The 15,467-nt window shown below is 38.0% G+C and overlaps 1 protein-coding gene and 1 pseudogene across 1 annotated transcript in view; both read left to right on the top strand.

Moving 5' to 3' along the window:
• Positions 1-10,196, top strand: part of LOC110295635 — a 13,432-nt pseudogene extending 3,236 nt beyond the window's left edge.
• Positions 10,090-15,467, top strand: part of Il12rb2 (interleukin 12 receptor subunit beta 2) — an 80,960-nt gene continuing 75,582 nt past the window's right edge. Inside the window, exon 1 of the mRNA XM_021165342.2 lies at positions 10,090-10,243. The gene's annotated coding sequence lies outside the window, so the exon portion shown is untranslated. The remainder of the gene's footprint in view (positions 10,244-15,467) is intronic.

Genomic DNA, 15,467 nt, shown 5'->3' with positions numbered 1-15,467 from the left:
AAATAAAAAAAAGTTTAAAAAAAAAAAACCAACCATATGAAGATGATTGATGTCTTTAAAGAGGAAATGAATAAACATCTTAAAGAAATCAAAGAAAAGACAAAACAAAAATGAAGAAAATTAATAAATCCTTTTTAAAGAAAGCCAAGAAAAACAAACAGTAGAAGAAAATGAATAAAATTGTTCAACACCTGAAAATGGAAATGGGAGCAATAAAGGAAACAAAATTGTGGGATTTCTGGGAATGAAAAATCTAGGAAAGCAAATAGGAACTACAGAGTAGCTTCACCAACAGAATACAAGACATGAAAGAGAAAATGTCAGGTACAATAGAATAAATAGGTACATTGGACAAAGAAAATATTAAATCTAAAAAAAATTTCTTACACAAAGTAGCCAGGAAATTTGGGACAATATGAAAAGAATAAACTAATAATAATAGGAATAAAAGACTCCCAGCTCAAAGACCTATAAAATATTATCAACAAAATCATAGAAGAAAAATTTCCTAGCCTAATGAAGATGCCTATGAAGATAAAAGAAGTTTATAGACCACCTAATAGAAGGGACCAGAAAAGAAAGTCCCCTCACACACAATAATTGTACAGATAATTGCAGATAACTAAACATATAGAACAAAGAAAGAATACTAAAAGCTGCAAGGGGAAAAGACCAAGTAACATATAAAAACAAATCTATTAGAATTATGTCCAACTTCTCAATGGAAACTCTAAAAGTGAAAAGGACCTGGACAGATGTCCTGGAGACTCTAAGAGACCACAGATGCCAGCCAAGACTACTATGTCCAGCAAAACTGTCAATCACCATGGATGGAGAAAAAAAGATAGTCCACGATACAGTCAAATTTAAACGTCTACCCATAAATCTAGTTCTACAAAATGTACTAGAAGGAAAACTCAGCCCAAGAAGATTAACTACAACCATGAAAACACAGGGAATAAATAATTTCACACCAACAAAGTGAAAAGAAAGGAAACAAACACTCTTACACACACACACACAAACTACCATAACCAACAACAACAATAAAATCAATAAGATAAAAGTAAACAACAATCAATGGTTATTGCTTTTTCTCAATATCTATGGACTCAATTCCCCCAATAAAAAGACAAGCAAGATCTGTCCTTCTACTGCATACAAGAAACACACCTCAACATCAAAGATACATATTCCCTCAGAATAAAGGTTTGCAAAAAGGTTTTCCAAGCAAATGGACCTAAGAAATAAGCCTGTGTAGACATTCTAATGTATAACAAAGTAGGCTTCAAATCAAAATTAATCAAAAGACATGAGGAAGGACATTTCATACTCATCAAAGGAAAAACATCCAACAAGATGATCTTTCAATTCTTAACATCTATGCCTGAAATGCAGGACATCCACATCTGTACAAACATTACTAAAGTTTAAATCATGCATTGGCCCTCACATAATACTAGTGGGAAACATCAATATCCCACTCTCACCAACAGACAACTTATATAACCAAAAAACTAAGTAGAAATACTGGAGCTAGCATATGTTATAAAGTCAATGAACCAAACAGGTATCTTCAAAACATTTCATCCAAACACAAATGAATATACCTTCTTCTCTGTACCTTACGGAACTTGCTTTAAAATTGACCACATACTTGGTCACAAACCAAGTCTCAATAGATGCACGAAAATTGAAATAGTCCCCTGAATCCTATCAGACCACCACAGATTAAAGTTGGATTTTAACAACAACAGAAACAACAAGAAGCCTAGAAACTCATGGAAACTGAACAACTCTGTACTGAACGAAAAATGAATCAATCTGAAAATACAGAAATTGAAGACTTTCTAGAATTCAATGAAAATAATACACAACATACCCAAACTGATGGAGCACAACGAAAGCAGTGCTAAAAAGAAAGTTCATAGCACTAAGTGCCTACATAAAAAAAACTGGAGAGTTCTCAAACAAGCAACCTGAAATCTCTAGAAAAAAAAGAAATAGTCACAGAGAAGATGAGTAGATGGCAGGAAATAACCAAATTCAAATTAACAAAGTCAGACATGAAGGAGGGCGATAACAACAGACACACACACACACACAAAATCTAAAGAATCATTAGGTTATACTTTAAAAACCTGTACTACACAAAATTAGAAAATCTAAAACAAATGGATAATTTTCTTGATTAATTCCACTTACTAAAGTTAAATCAAGTTAAATCAAAATCAGATAAACAATTTAAATAGAAATATAACTCCTAGTGAAACAAAACCAGTCATCAAAGTCTCCCAACCAAAAAGCCCTGGGCTAGATGGTTTTAGTAAAGAATTTTACCAGACTTTCTAAAATGACCTAATGATAATATGCCTCAAATTATTCCATAAAATAGAAACAGAAGAAACATTGCCAAATCCATTTTGTGAGGCCGTAATTACTTTAATACTCAAGCCACACAAAGATGCAGCAAATAAGGAGAATTTCAGACCAATTTTCCTTATAACATATATGCAAAAATACTTAATAAAATACACATGAACAAAATTCAAAAACACATCAAGTAGATCATCCACCATGACCAAGTAGGCTTCATCCCAGAGATGAGGGATGGTTCAACATGTGAAAAATCAGAGAATATAACCCAACATATAAACAACTGAAAGAAAAAAGTCGCATGAGTAGATGCAGAAAAGCTTTCAACAAAATCTGACTCCCCTTTATGATAAAAGCCTTGTAGATATTAGTAATAAAATGGACATGCCAAAATATAATAAAGGCAATTTATAACAAGCCTATAGCTAACACCAGTTAAATGGAAAGAAACTCAAAGCAATTCCACTAAATCAGGAACAAAGCAAGGCTGCCCACTCTTTTCATATCTATTCAATATAGTATTTAAATTCTAGATAGAGCAATAAGTCAACTGAAGGAGCTCAGGGGGTACAAATTGGAGAGGAAAAAAATGAAAGTATCACTATTTACAAATAATATGACAGTATACATAAGCAAACCCCCAAAATATACTAGAGAACAGCTGATAAACACCTTCAGCAAAGTGGCTGGATACAAGATTTACTGAAAATATCAGTAGCCCTCCTATACACAAACGAACTGAGAAAACAGAAAACAACATCCTTCATAATAGTTACAAATAATATCTTGGTGTAACTCTAACCAAGCAAGTGAAAGACTTGTATGATAAAAGCTTCAAGTTTTTGAAGAAGGACCTTGAAGAAGATATCAGAAGATGGAAACTCTCCCAACTTTCATGGATCGATAGGATCAACATAGTAAAAATGACCTTTCTACCAAAAGCAGTCTACAAATTCAACACAATCCTGGTCAAAATTCCAATGGGGAGGATTGGCGGTCCAAGCAGGTCGTAAGGTGTTCTCCGCCAAGAGGCTGTGCGTAGTACCATCTATGAAGGGCGTTTGTTGGGCCTTCTCCTGCAATACCTGGCTGCCAAGTCGAGCCGAATAGCTTCTGGCAGTGCTGTCTATCTAGCCCGAGGAGAAGCGCACCAGCCAGTTCGTGTTTTCCCGTGACGCCAAGGTGGCCATGGCTGGTCATCTGATAATAAGGAAATTAGTTGCAGAGAAATTGAATATCTCTTGAGATCATATCCGTCTGCAGAGAACTTCAAAGGGAAAAAGGGGAAAACCGGCTCTTGCAAAAGACTTGTTGAATCCCTATCCCAATTTCAACTTTAACATCTCTCATCAAGGGGACTTATGCAGTTCCTGCTGCAGAACCGGAGCTATACGTTGGTATTGATATCATGAAGACTAGTTTTCTAGGTCGTGGTTCAATTCCAGAATTCTTTCATACTATGAAAGGAAAATTTACCAAAAAGGAGTGGGAAGAAATCAGAAGTTGTAATGATGAATGGACTCAATGTTTTACCAGCATTGGGTACTGAAAGAAAGCTTCATAAGAGCCATTGATGTTGGACTGGGATTTGAAATGCTGCGGCGTGAATTTGATGTATCTCCATTAAACAAGGACATTAGTCCCATAAGCAGCTTCTAAACGCTGACACCATTGCATACACTAGCAAGATTTTGCTGAAAGGACCCAAATATAGCTGTCTCTTGTGAGACGATGCTGGGGCCTAGCAAACACAGGAGTGGATGTTCACAGTCAGCTATTGGATGTATCACAGGGCTCCCAATGGAGAAGCTAGAGAAAGTACCCAAGGAGCTAAAGGGATCTGCAACCCTATTGTTGGAACAACATGATGTACTAACCAGAACCCCGGAGCTCTTGTCTCTAGCTGCATATGTATCGAAAGAGGGCCTAGTCGGCCATCACTGGAAAGAGAGGCCCATTGGACTTGCAAACTTTATATGCCCCAATATAGGGGAATGCCAGGGCCAAACGAATGGGAATGGGTGGGTAGGGAAGTGGGGGGCGCTATGGGGGACTTTTGGGATAGCATTGGAAATGTAACTGAAGAAAATATGTAATAAAAATATTAAAAATTAAAAAAAATAAAAATAAAAAAGAAGAAGAAGAAAAAAAAACATGGACATTGGTCAGGTTTATAAGGAAACATGTTTGATTTGGGATGGGGAAGAAGAAATAGAATGGGCCTCTGAGGAAAGCAAAATAGATGAACACCATTTTGTTGCAGTGGCTGTAAGGAAGCCTGATGGATCTAGACATCAAAATATTTCATATCAAGATGATTCTATGGTATCCCAGAGGAAGTTTACCATTCTTAATTTTAATGATTTGGTAGCATCTGCTATTCCTATGACACCTGAGTATCCTTCATTTTGGGACTGTTTTTGCTTCACAGAAGAAATTCTAATACCAAATCATGATAGGATTCTCTTAGTAAGGAAAATAAATGAAAAGGGGTAATCGTGTGTATTCAGTGAAATAAATTGCCTGATGTGATCAAATTTTATTTAACAAAGCATTTTTAGAGACACAAATTCTAAGAGGAGATTTCCAGTTCAGTGGCTCTATTGGCTCCATTGAGTATGTTCACTTCTTCCTCCCAGAACTGTAATTAATAGAAACAATGACAGAATCTCCCAAGGATAAATGTGCATCTTAGAAAGAAAAGATAAAGTGTAAATGTGCCGAAGGCAAGCATTTCACCTTGTTTTTCAGAGAACTCTGAAATTTCTGTTATCATTCCAGAGACTTGTGTTGCAAATTAATCCATGTTTGCTTTTCTAAAAGTAGGAACATATGTTTTGTAGTTATAAGAAAATACACCTGCCTTTCATAACTATTTCTGCTGCATAAACTTACAGGTTCTAAGTTACTGTCTGATATGACATTTGTTTGGCACATAGCACGAGGTTTAAGGTGTCAGCATTACAATACTCATTTTGCCTTGAGTGCAGTAACACAAACTGCTGTTGAAACTTCAAGGCTTATATCTTCATAAAGTTGTAACATTTGTTTTATCTTGATAAATTATCCCTCCCAATATTCCATCAACTCAGATGTATCTCAATTTTTTTAACCACTCTTAAAAGTAAACTATTGGTGAGAAAAATTAAGTCTGTTGTCTTAGTTAGGGTTTCATTGCTGTGAACAGACTCCACAACCATGGCAGCTCTTATAAAGGACAACATTTAATTGGGGCTGACTTACAGGTTCAGAGGTTCAGTCCATTATCATTATGTCGGGAAACATGGTAGCGTCTAGGCAGGCATGGCCCAGGAGCTGAGAGTTGTATCTCTTGTTCCAAAAGAAGCTAAGAGAAGACTGGCTCCCAAGTGGTTAGGAGGAGGGTCTCAAAGCCAAGCCCATTCCCACAGTGACACACTTCCTCCAACAAGACCAGACCTATTCCAACAAATCCACACCTGATAGTGCCATTGCCTAAGCCAAGCATATTCAGACCAGCAAACCAGTATACCTGGTGTGGCTTGAGAGAGTTTCATTGACGTCACACTACTATCGTTGAGGAAAATCTACCATAGGGTACTCATTTCCATGTTAGGAGTTTTAATTGTCTTTGTCAGTGCTAAGCAGTACTACAGTAAAATTCTGTGGCATTTTGAGAGGCATTCTTATGTCCTGCAGACAGGAGTGACTGGCTCAAATGGTTTAAAAAAACACCTTTAGGTATTACCTTATTGCTCTTGAAAAACTGTAGTTTATGCTTCAGCTAGTCGTGTTTGATCCAACTGCAGGTATTACCTTGCTTTTATTTACCTGAAGATTGGTTTGTTGGTTTTTGTTGTTTCCTTTTATTGGATAACTGTATAACTAAAAAGTGATATATCACACTTATATTTACATCCTTTTATTACAAGCGAGGTTAATATGGCATTGTTATTGGTTATTTGTATTTCCTTTTTATGAACCCTTTGCTAATCCTCATTTGCTTTTATTTACTAAATAGACTTAAAGTGAATATAATATATTAAGATGACAAGACCATCATATTGATGAGAGAATCTATTTGTGGTTATAGTGCAGGTTTTCAGGAGTTAGTCTTGTTAGTGTTAAATAGCAAGAAGTAGAATAATATCGTTTTTATTACTAACATTACTGTATATAAGTGCTCTAAAATTTAGTACAAGTTTTTTCTTTTAAATTGGGCATGGTTAGTTATAGAAATCATAGAAAATCTTAGAGCATTTCTAATAGATGAGGTACTGTTTTCCCCTGTATGAGTATAATACTGAAATAAAAAATCATTTGTCTTACCATTATAATAAAATAATAATAATTATGGGAAAAATCCAATGCAACTCTACACATATATTAAAAGGATAGTTTTTACCTTCATATGGAAACACACACACACACACACACACATGCAGGATAACTAAAACAATCCTGAACAATAAAAGAACTTCCAGAAGTACCACTATCCCTGATTTCAAAGCTGTACTACAGAGCTATAACAGTAAAAATCACATGACATTACCCTAAAAACATACACATTGATCAATGAAATCTAATCAAAAACCCAGACACAAATCTACACACCTATGGACACTTGTTTGTTTGTTTGTTTGTTTGTTTGTTTGTTTGTTTTAATAAAAGAAGCCAGAAAGACACAATGGGAAAAAAAGAAACAAAAAAGAATGTACCTTCTACAGTTGGCTCTGTTTTAACTGGATGTCTGCCTGTAGAAGAATGCAAATAGATACATATTTATTCACACACACACCCTGGGCATAACTCAAGTCCAAATGGATCAAAGATGTCATCATAAAACCAGATATACTGAATCTGATAGAGAAAGTAGGGAATATTTTTTTAATGTGTTGGAACAGGAGACAACTTTCTGAACAGAACACGAGGCCAACCTGATCTGCAGAACTATTTCCAGGACAACCAAGGCTACCTAAAGAAACCCTGTCTCCAAAAACAACAACAATCATATAAAAATGAATTTAAAAGAAGTTTTGACTATATTTTAAGACTGGGATTTATTAGTCTCTAAGATTCTTCATATATGCATAATGTAAGATTATATGTGTGTATATATACATGTGTGTGTGTGTGTGTGTGTATGTGTATGTGTATCCTTTTCAACATTTGATACCACAAGCATATTAAGGAGTTATATTGATTTAACATTATTGGAGTGGTAAGTGAAACCAACAATTTAGAGAATATTGTTTTAAAAAAGTTGCTGAAAGCAAGGCAACAAAGAGAGTGGTTAATTTTAGATCTGGGTCTCTTTGCATGTAAAATGTTAAACTTGTGTTGACACAAGTTATGATGGTTTGAATGAGAAGGTCCGCATAGGCTTATACATTTGAATGTTGGTTCCCTATGGAGCAATCTTATTCAAACCACCACACCTTCTTGCCATGTTTAATTAGTAGCATCACTATCTAATATTTGCAATCTCCATGTTGGCAACCACCTGTTAATATTTATCCGGGGCACTTTAAGCAGAGGACATCTCAGTTACTCTCAGAATGCCCAAGTATGGACATTCAAGGCACCAAGTGTCAACGGTGAAGCAAGAAAGACATTTGAAGGAATAAAAGCACGTCAGAAATGGAAACTGAGCCGTTTCCTAGAAAAGCCTCTGTGAGTGTCACTGTGGTTATGAACTTAGCTGAGTTTCGTCACAGGCACAGGCTGACATTTTGGATGACATGTTGGGCTTCTGTTGCCTTACACGAACCACCTCCACTGTCTTAGTCTTGCTTTTTAGAAAGCACACAAGCAAGCCTCTCTTTTCTTTCTAACTAAACAAGTGGCCACCTTCAAAGGGGAGGAGGAGGAGAATGGAGGGAGAAACATAGAAGTTCTGCACTGGTGAGATGGTCACAGACTTGCTAAGAATAGTGTCGTTCCTCAACAACTTTTTAACTCTGTTGAAAGTTTTGAAAATCCTAAATACCTAGAACTTGTTTAATTCCAAAGAGAATGAGCTCTTTTTGAAAAGAGCTAATTCAACTCGATAAAACTTTAGTGAGCTCCCCACCTTGTGCCCTCCAGTACAGCAGTGCTAGAGGCAGGAGGGCAGACATGGCATGGGCATGGCATTCCTGTGCTCTAGGAACTGAAAAACCGATGAAGTGAGAAGCATGAGAGGATCACTCTTATGCATAGCTATTGGCACAAGTTCTTAGTTGGCCTGAATTCTAAATTAATTGACAGACATAGACTGAAAACATTCTTCTACGTTATGGAAGAGAGACCACCTTATTGATTTGCCTCTGGAGAAATATAAAAACCAAAGAAGGCTATATTCTCCATAGCTGATGTTTCTGCTTCACAATCAAATTTAAACCTGACTCTTAAACTTTCACATCTTAGTCCGTAAGGTAAATAAAGTGTCTCAGGAGTATTTAAAGCAATTAGTATCTGGTGGTAGTGAGTGGTGGTAGTGAGGTAAGGAGGTTTGTAAACAGTGGTCTTTCAGTATTTTAGACTGTATACGCCTTCAGAAAATAAAAAGAGATTTTCAAAACCAATTCTAATATATATTCAGCTACTTTTTATTATATATGCATAAATAATAAGCTAAATGAAGCTATTGAAAAATAACCTAACCTATAAAGTGCACAAAGTTATCATTCATATTTGACCACTATAACTTTAATATCATATCATCTCTGATATCACCAGCTGTCCTTTCAACTAACCAGAAACTACTATGTATTTGTTTACTCATTATTTATTTAGCTTATTCTCACTTGGTGTATATATTACTTTGCTGTCACCACTAAACCCGTAAATTTGGGCTTTTAAATATTTTGCAGAAAAAAACAAGTAGCATATTGTGAATAATCTTATATTACAGAAAAATCAGCAAATTTGAAATATTTGTTACTCTAAAAATAATTAGTGACTTAATCCTATCTCCATAGCTCAAGCGGGCCTGGAATTTACTAAAGCCCTCCTGCCTAAGATTACCGGTGAGAGCCAATACACCTGGTTTACATTATTTACTTTTGACTAAGACAATTCAGCTAACTTTGCTATACCAAGGATTTCCACAGCTCTGAACCATCTTGTTACAAAGGAGTGTTGATCTGAAATTTTAAAGCTCTTTGTAGTCCTTGCATAATAACTTACTAGAGAATGTAAATTACATGTGGCACAATCTATTTGCAAGTTGTGTATTCTACATATGCACTTTTCCAAATTTTAACACCTGGCAAATTAGGAGGCAGAAAAGCTGGGGTCTAAATCTAGCTGGTGGCATGGGGGGTGGGGGGACAGTGCGGGGATAACGGAACAGCAGCAACGCATATGCTTATGAAATTGTGTTATGTTTATCTGCTTATAATGAGGGAAAGAAAGGGTTTACTTAAGCATGTTGAACTGTCAGTGTGAACACATAAAAAATAGTTTCTCCAGTGTGTTTTGTTTCAAGTCCACTTTCTGTTTTATATATCCTTAAAGCCACCTTTAAATAACTGAGCTGCTAATTAATGAGTTGGTAAGTGAGTTGGTTAGCGCGTCAGCCTTGTCATTTTGTGGCACACGCCTCCTGCACTGGGCAAGTTCCCTTTTTTCTCAGAACCGCACTAAGCATGCTGGGTGCTGGCAACTAGGGTCACACGCCTTGGTTCCTTTCTCACTTAGTTTTAAACCCTCCCTCTGCGGCTAGCAGCGGGCGTGGTGAGAGTGCAGAAGGGACTTCCCCAAGGGCCGGGCACCTCTGCCTGGACACTTGTCATGGCCACTGCACCGGAGGTCCACACTGCCGCGTGGACTCCAGCGATGGCGCTGCGCTAGGCTAGCGGGTGCCAGGATCCCTCTCCGCGTCCTGTGCGCGGGAAGAGCTCTGGTGAGTGGAGGCACCGGGCGAGCGCAGAGGAACCCGGTAAGGCGAACCCGGGGCTCTGAGGTCCAGTGACTGACTTCCCTTCACCCGTGGGCACTGACTGGTCCTCAGACTGAGCCCCGCAGGCTTCCCTGGGATGAGGATAGTGGTAGGTGCCCTCGACCAAGATCTAGAAAGGTGGAGAGCCACACTTTAGGGCCAATTATGCCTAGGCCCACGCTGAAGCAGGGGATCACTTCTTGTTACAGAATGAGGTGCTGTTTTAAAAGTGGGAGTTAGAGGGAGGAGAGGGGGAAAGATTGGATTTCCATTCTCCATCCGTGAGGAATGGGTGTAGTGTCCCTTTTCCTGTGCATCCCCCACGCCTGATTCAATGAGTCCTCAGCTATCCATTTGTTAGGCATGGAGTATATTCTGATAAACTCCTCGTGGCTCTTGAATGTCTCCGTGGTTAGTTAGATAGGATGGCAAACTGAACTTCAGCCTGACTTTAGGAGAGAAGAATCCTCTTAGAACAGTAAGTGTTGCAAATAATTTCTCAGTATTGGGCTCTCTTTCTTGCTGTTGCACCTGGCTTGTTCTCTAGCGAATTGTTGCCGTCACTGCTTTCAATATGTAACCACCAAATCTCAGAGGAGATCTAGTTTCCTTTGCTGTTGGAAGTTTCTAGTACTCTGCACAGGGCAACAGCATTTGTTGTTGTTTTGAAGACAGAAATAAGAATTGAACATCCGTTTTTCTCACTACACTTGGTAGGCACTATAGCCAATAGAAACCCCACTTCATTCCTTTAAAGTTATAATTAGAGATACTTATATCAAAGTATATCAACGTATATCATAGTATATCAAAGGTATAACAATATACCTTGTTTTAATCAAATTAATGTTTCAGTGGAACTAGATGATGCTTAAAGGCTACCTACCTAAGTTTTAACTATGACCTTGAAAAAAATGGAGTGGTGTTCTTTTTCTTTTCAGCATGGGAACAGGAGCATTATCTACTGAGCGCTTGCTGTATGCTGGGTACAGTGCTTAAGAGCATCTCATTTTAACCCCACAATGGTCTTGTGGCACAGGGGCCATTTTATTTCTCATTCCGTGGATAAGCCACACGGTGAGAATTGTCAGCTGATACTGAAATGTCTTTTCCCGGTCTTCTGCAAAGTTCTTGACTAACCTAGCTGCTCAGGGAGCACTTTTCAAAGCTCAGGTTTGAATGATAAGAGCAGACACCATCCAGCTTCAGGTTAGCTACTTTGTGGCATTGACATGAGAACAATGGAGCTCATTGAAAATAAATGAGGTGTGTAAACTAGTCCCCATAGAATTGCAATGGGCAACATAAGAACTGCTGTTAGGCTAGCAGGCACCTAGAGTGATGGAGGGATGAAGGAAAAGCTTGGAACATAACTCTAGTCTGACTCTAAGTCTGCTCCTAAGTTTCCTGTGTCACCTTATCATAACAATTGTCACCTCGGTGCAGAAATGCTAATAGTTCCCTTATGTAGTAGAGCAATTAAGATTAACAACTAAGTTATATGCTTTGTGTAATGAAAACTTGTTAACAAAGGCCAGAAAAGATGATCAAGTTCAGATTAATCAGAGTCTGTTTCCTTATTACAACATCCAGAAAAGGCATTCATTAAGTAAATGCCAGGCAGAGATGTTGACATGTGGGTTATTAGATCAGAAACTTCAGCGGAATTCTCTATTTATATGAGAGACCTGGTGGGATGGCTATCAGTCTTAAGATCCTCTCACTTTATGAAAAGGCAGAGGGTAATGTCACAAGATGAAGCAAACCTGTCGGGATTTCCCAATGCTCAAAAGAGAAATAAACCAATGCCTACATGCTCCCCCTGACTCCGCCTCAACACACTAGCCACACAGTGGGATCTAGCACTGGGGTAAAAAAAAAAAAAAAAAAAAAAAAAAAAACAAGCCCTGTGGAATTAATTAAGGAAGAAACAGCTTGCAGCTGATTTAATGTTCTTTTTAAAAATGATTTATTTTTATTGCTTTTAAGTGTGTGTGTGTGTGTATGTGTGTGTGTGTGTGTGTGTGTGTGCGTGTGTGTGTGTGTGCAGAAGCCCTGGAACTAGAGTTCGAAGTTGTTGTAAACTGCCTGACATGGGTGCTGGGAACTGACCTCAGGGTCTCTGCGAGAGCAGTTCCCACCCCTAACCACTAAGGCATTTCCCCAGCCTCATGATTTAATTTTCTCAGTAAATGTTAATTGCTTTGGTTTTATTTTCAGTCATCTTTCTTTGTTCTTTGTTTTGTATTCTTTGAGTTTTTTGTTTTCTTTCTTCTATTTTGTTTGATTTGTTTCACTTTTTTTTTTTAAGGTGAACTTCTTGCTGTGTTTTCCACACTGGCCTTGAACTCCTGGGCTGTAGTGATCTTCCAGGTTCAGCTTCCTGAGTGCTGAAGCCACAAGTCTGTTCCACCTTACCTAGTTTGGCCATTTACAATTTGTTATTATTATAAGTAATAGCAGTAGTATATGCTTGTGTGTACCCATGTACATACCTGCCACATGTCAGGGGGAACAGGTAGACCTTGACTGTTTCCTTCCTCTTTGGGATCCAAGAATCAAACTAAGGTTCCCAGGCTTGTACAACAAGCACTTTTAACCTCTGAACTGCTTGATAGCTCTCCTTGTTGTCATTGTTTATTTTCTTATACCATCCTGACTCAGTGATGGTGGAATCTCAGTGTGATTTTTATTTTCCTTTCGTTGTTGTTGGACACTTTTGCATGCTTGGTAGCTATGTTCACTTCATCTTTTCAGAGCTCTCTGTTCTTTTCAATAGCCCATCTATTGACTAGGTTCTTTGACTTCTCATTATTTATGTGTTTTGTTTTGTTTTGCTTAATCTTGTATGTTCTACATACTAATCCTTTGCTTAGTATTTAATTGACAAAGATTACTGTACACTTCCTCTTCACCTGATTAATTTTTTATTCTGTACAGAAGCTTTTACATTTCATTAGGTTGTTTATCGATAGTGTTATTTCTTGCATGAATAGACTCCAGTTGAGGAAGTCCCTATCCATGCCTATGTCTTAAAGGATGAGTCTCACTTTTTCCTTAACAGTTTTAGAATTTCTGGTCTTTCATTCAGGCCGTGGGCTTGTTTGGAGGTGATTTTTGTACAAATTCTAGTTTCATTCTTCAGTGTGTGGATATCTAGAGTCTGCAGAACTTTGGGATGAAGAGGCTATCTTTTCCACATTTTTAGCATCCTTGGCTTAAGAAAAGGGCACCTGTAGCTGTGTGAGTTAGAATCTGTGTCTCTAGTTCCATAGATCACGACTGTTTTGTGTGAGTACAGCTGTTTTAGTTATCATTGTCCTGTAGCATAACTTCAAACCAGGTATGTGATACGTCTAGCATTATTCTTTTGCTCAGAACTTCTTTGTTTATCTGGGATCTTCTGTGTTTGCAAACCAATTTTAAGATTGTATTTTTTGTTCTAAAAAGAAGGTCACTTAAACTTTGTTGGCAACTTCATTTAATCTGGGCTTGCTTTTGGAAATGCCGCTATCCTCACAATATTAATTCTTCCAATCCATGAACGTGGCATATCTTCTACTGTTTCTTGAGTGTTTTTCCTTTGTTTTTTTGTTTTGTTTTGTTTTGTTTTTTTGTTTTTCGAGACAGGGTTTCTCTGTATAGCCCTGGCTGTCCTGGAACTCACCTCACTTTGTAGACCAGGCTGGCCTCGAACTCAGAAATCTGCCTACCTCTGCCTCCCGAGTGCTGGGATTAAAGGAGTGCGCCACCACGCCCAGCTTGTGTTTTTCCATTTTTGTTGAAGAGATCATTCACTTTATTTTGTGGACTTATTCTAATTTTTTGGTTTGTTTATTTTAGCACATGTGTGTGTGTGTGTGTGTGTGTGTGTGTGTGTGTGTGTAATTCTTTCTCCAATTTCTTTGATTGCATGTTTGTCATTGATATATAGGAAGGCTGTTGATTTTGTATGCTCATTTTGTATCCTGCAATGTTACTAAAAGTGTTTATCAGTTCTGAGTTTTCTGATGGAGTCTTTAGGCTTGCTGGCTGGCTGGCTGGCTGGCTGGCTGGCTGACTGGCTGGCTGGCTGGCTGGCTGGCTGGCTGGCTTGCTTGCTTGCTTGCTTGCTTGCTTGCTTGCTTGCTTGCTTGCTTGCTTGCTTGCTTGCTTGCTTGAGACAAGGCCTCACTATGCAGTGCTGACTGGGCTGGAACTGCCGCGTAGAGACCAGGCTCACCTCTAACTCACACATACTGGCCTGCCTCTGCCTCACTAGTGCTACAACCATCACATTCAGCTAACTTCTTGTATGTATAGAAAGATGTCTTCTGCAAACAAGTGTACCTTGTCTCCTTGCCTTATTTGTCTCCCTGTTATCTCCTTCTCATGTCTTATCGCACTTGCTAAGACTTTAAATGCCATGGAAAAAGAAAACACCCTTGTCTTGTTCCTGCTCCTAGAGGACGTGCTTTGAGGTTTTTTTCCCTTAGCCTAGTGTAGGCAATAGTTTTATTGTATGGCCTTTATTGTGTTGAAATATGTTCCTTCCATTCCTAATTTCTTCAAGGCTTTTATCATGAAGGGATGTTGGATTTTGTCAAATGCCTTTTTCTTTATCTGTTGAAATGATCAAGTAATTTCTGTCCTGATTCCATTAATATGCTATATTACATGTATTAACTTGTATGTGGTAAGCCATCTGTGTATCCTGGGAATGAATCTGGCAAGTTTTTGGTTGTTTGGTTGGTTGGTTGTTTGTGTTTTTTCTTTTTTAGACTGAATGATAAAGAGATCCTAAAAGGGCTGAAAATAAGCAAACAAAAACAAATATAAAGGAGTTTCCTAAACTCAAGCAAAAAAGCTAAGACAAGCCACAGAACTGCAAACACTCACAGTGAGGAGAGCAGGAATCCTGTGCTGACTCTGCTTCAGCTTCTGGGTAGGAAGAGAAAATCCCGAAGAATGGTGCAAGTATCAGGTGCCTTTAGAAAGTCCAAAGCTTTTGGATAGTGTATTCAGGAGGTGTGAGGTGGACTGAGAAGAAGAGTTGAAGGCAGATCATTCACAGCATGAATATAGTCCTATCTGTGATTTCTCTTTTCATCTTGTGAGTTGACCATTTTTATTACTTTATTATTTTTTGTGTATGGGATGTTTTGCCTGCATGTATGTCTGTGCATCATTTCCATGCCTTGTGCCTGTG

The sequence above is a fragment of the Mus caroli genome, chromosome 6 (assembly GCF_900094665.2).
Source record: "Mus caroli chromosome 6, CAROLI_EIJ_v1.1, whole genome shotgun sequence".
NCBI lineage: Eukaryota > Metazoa > Chordata > Mammalia > Rodentia > Muridae > Mus > Mus caroli.
This window is presented reverse-complemented; position numbering and strand designations above follow the sequence as displayed.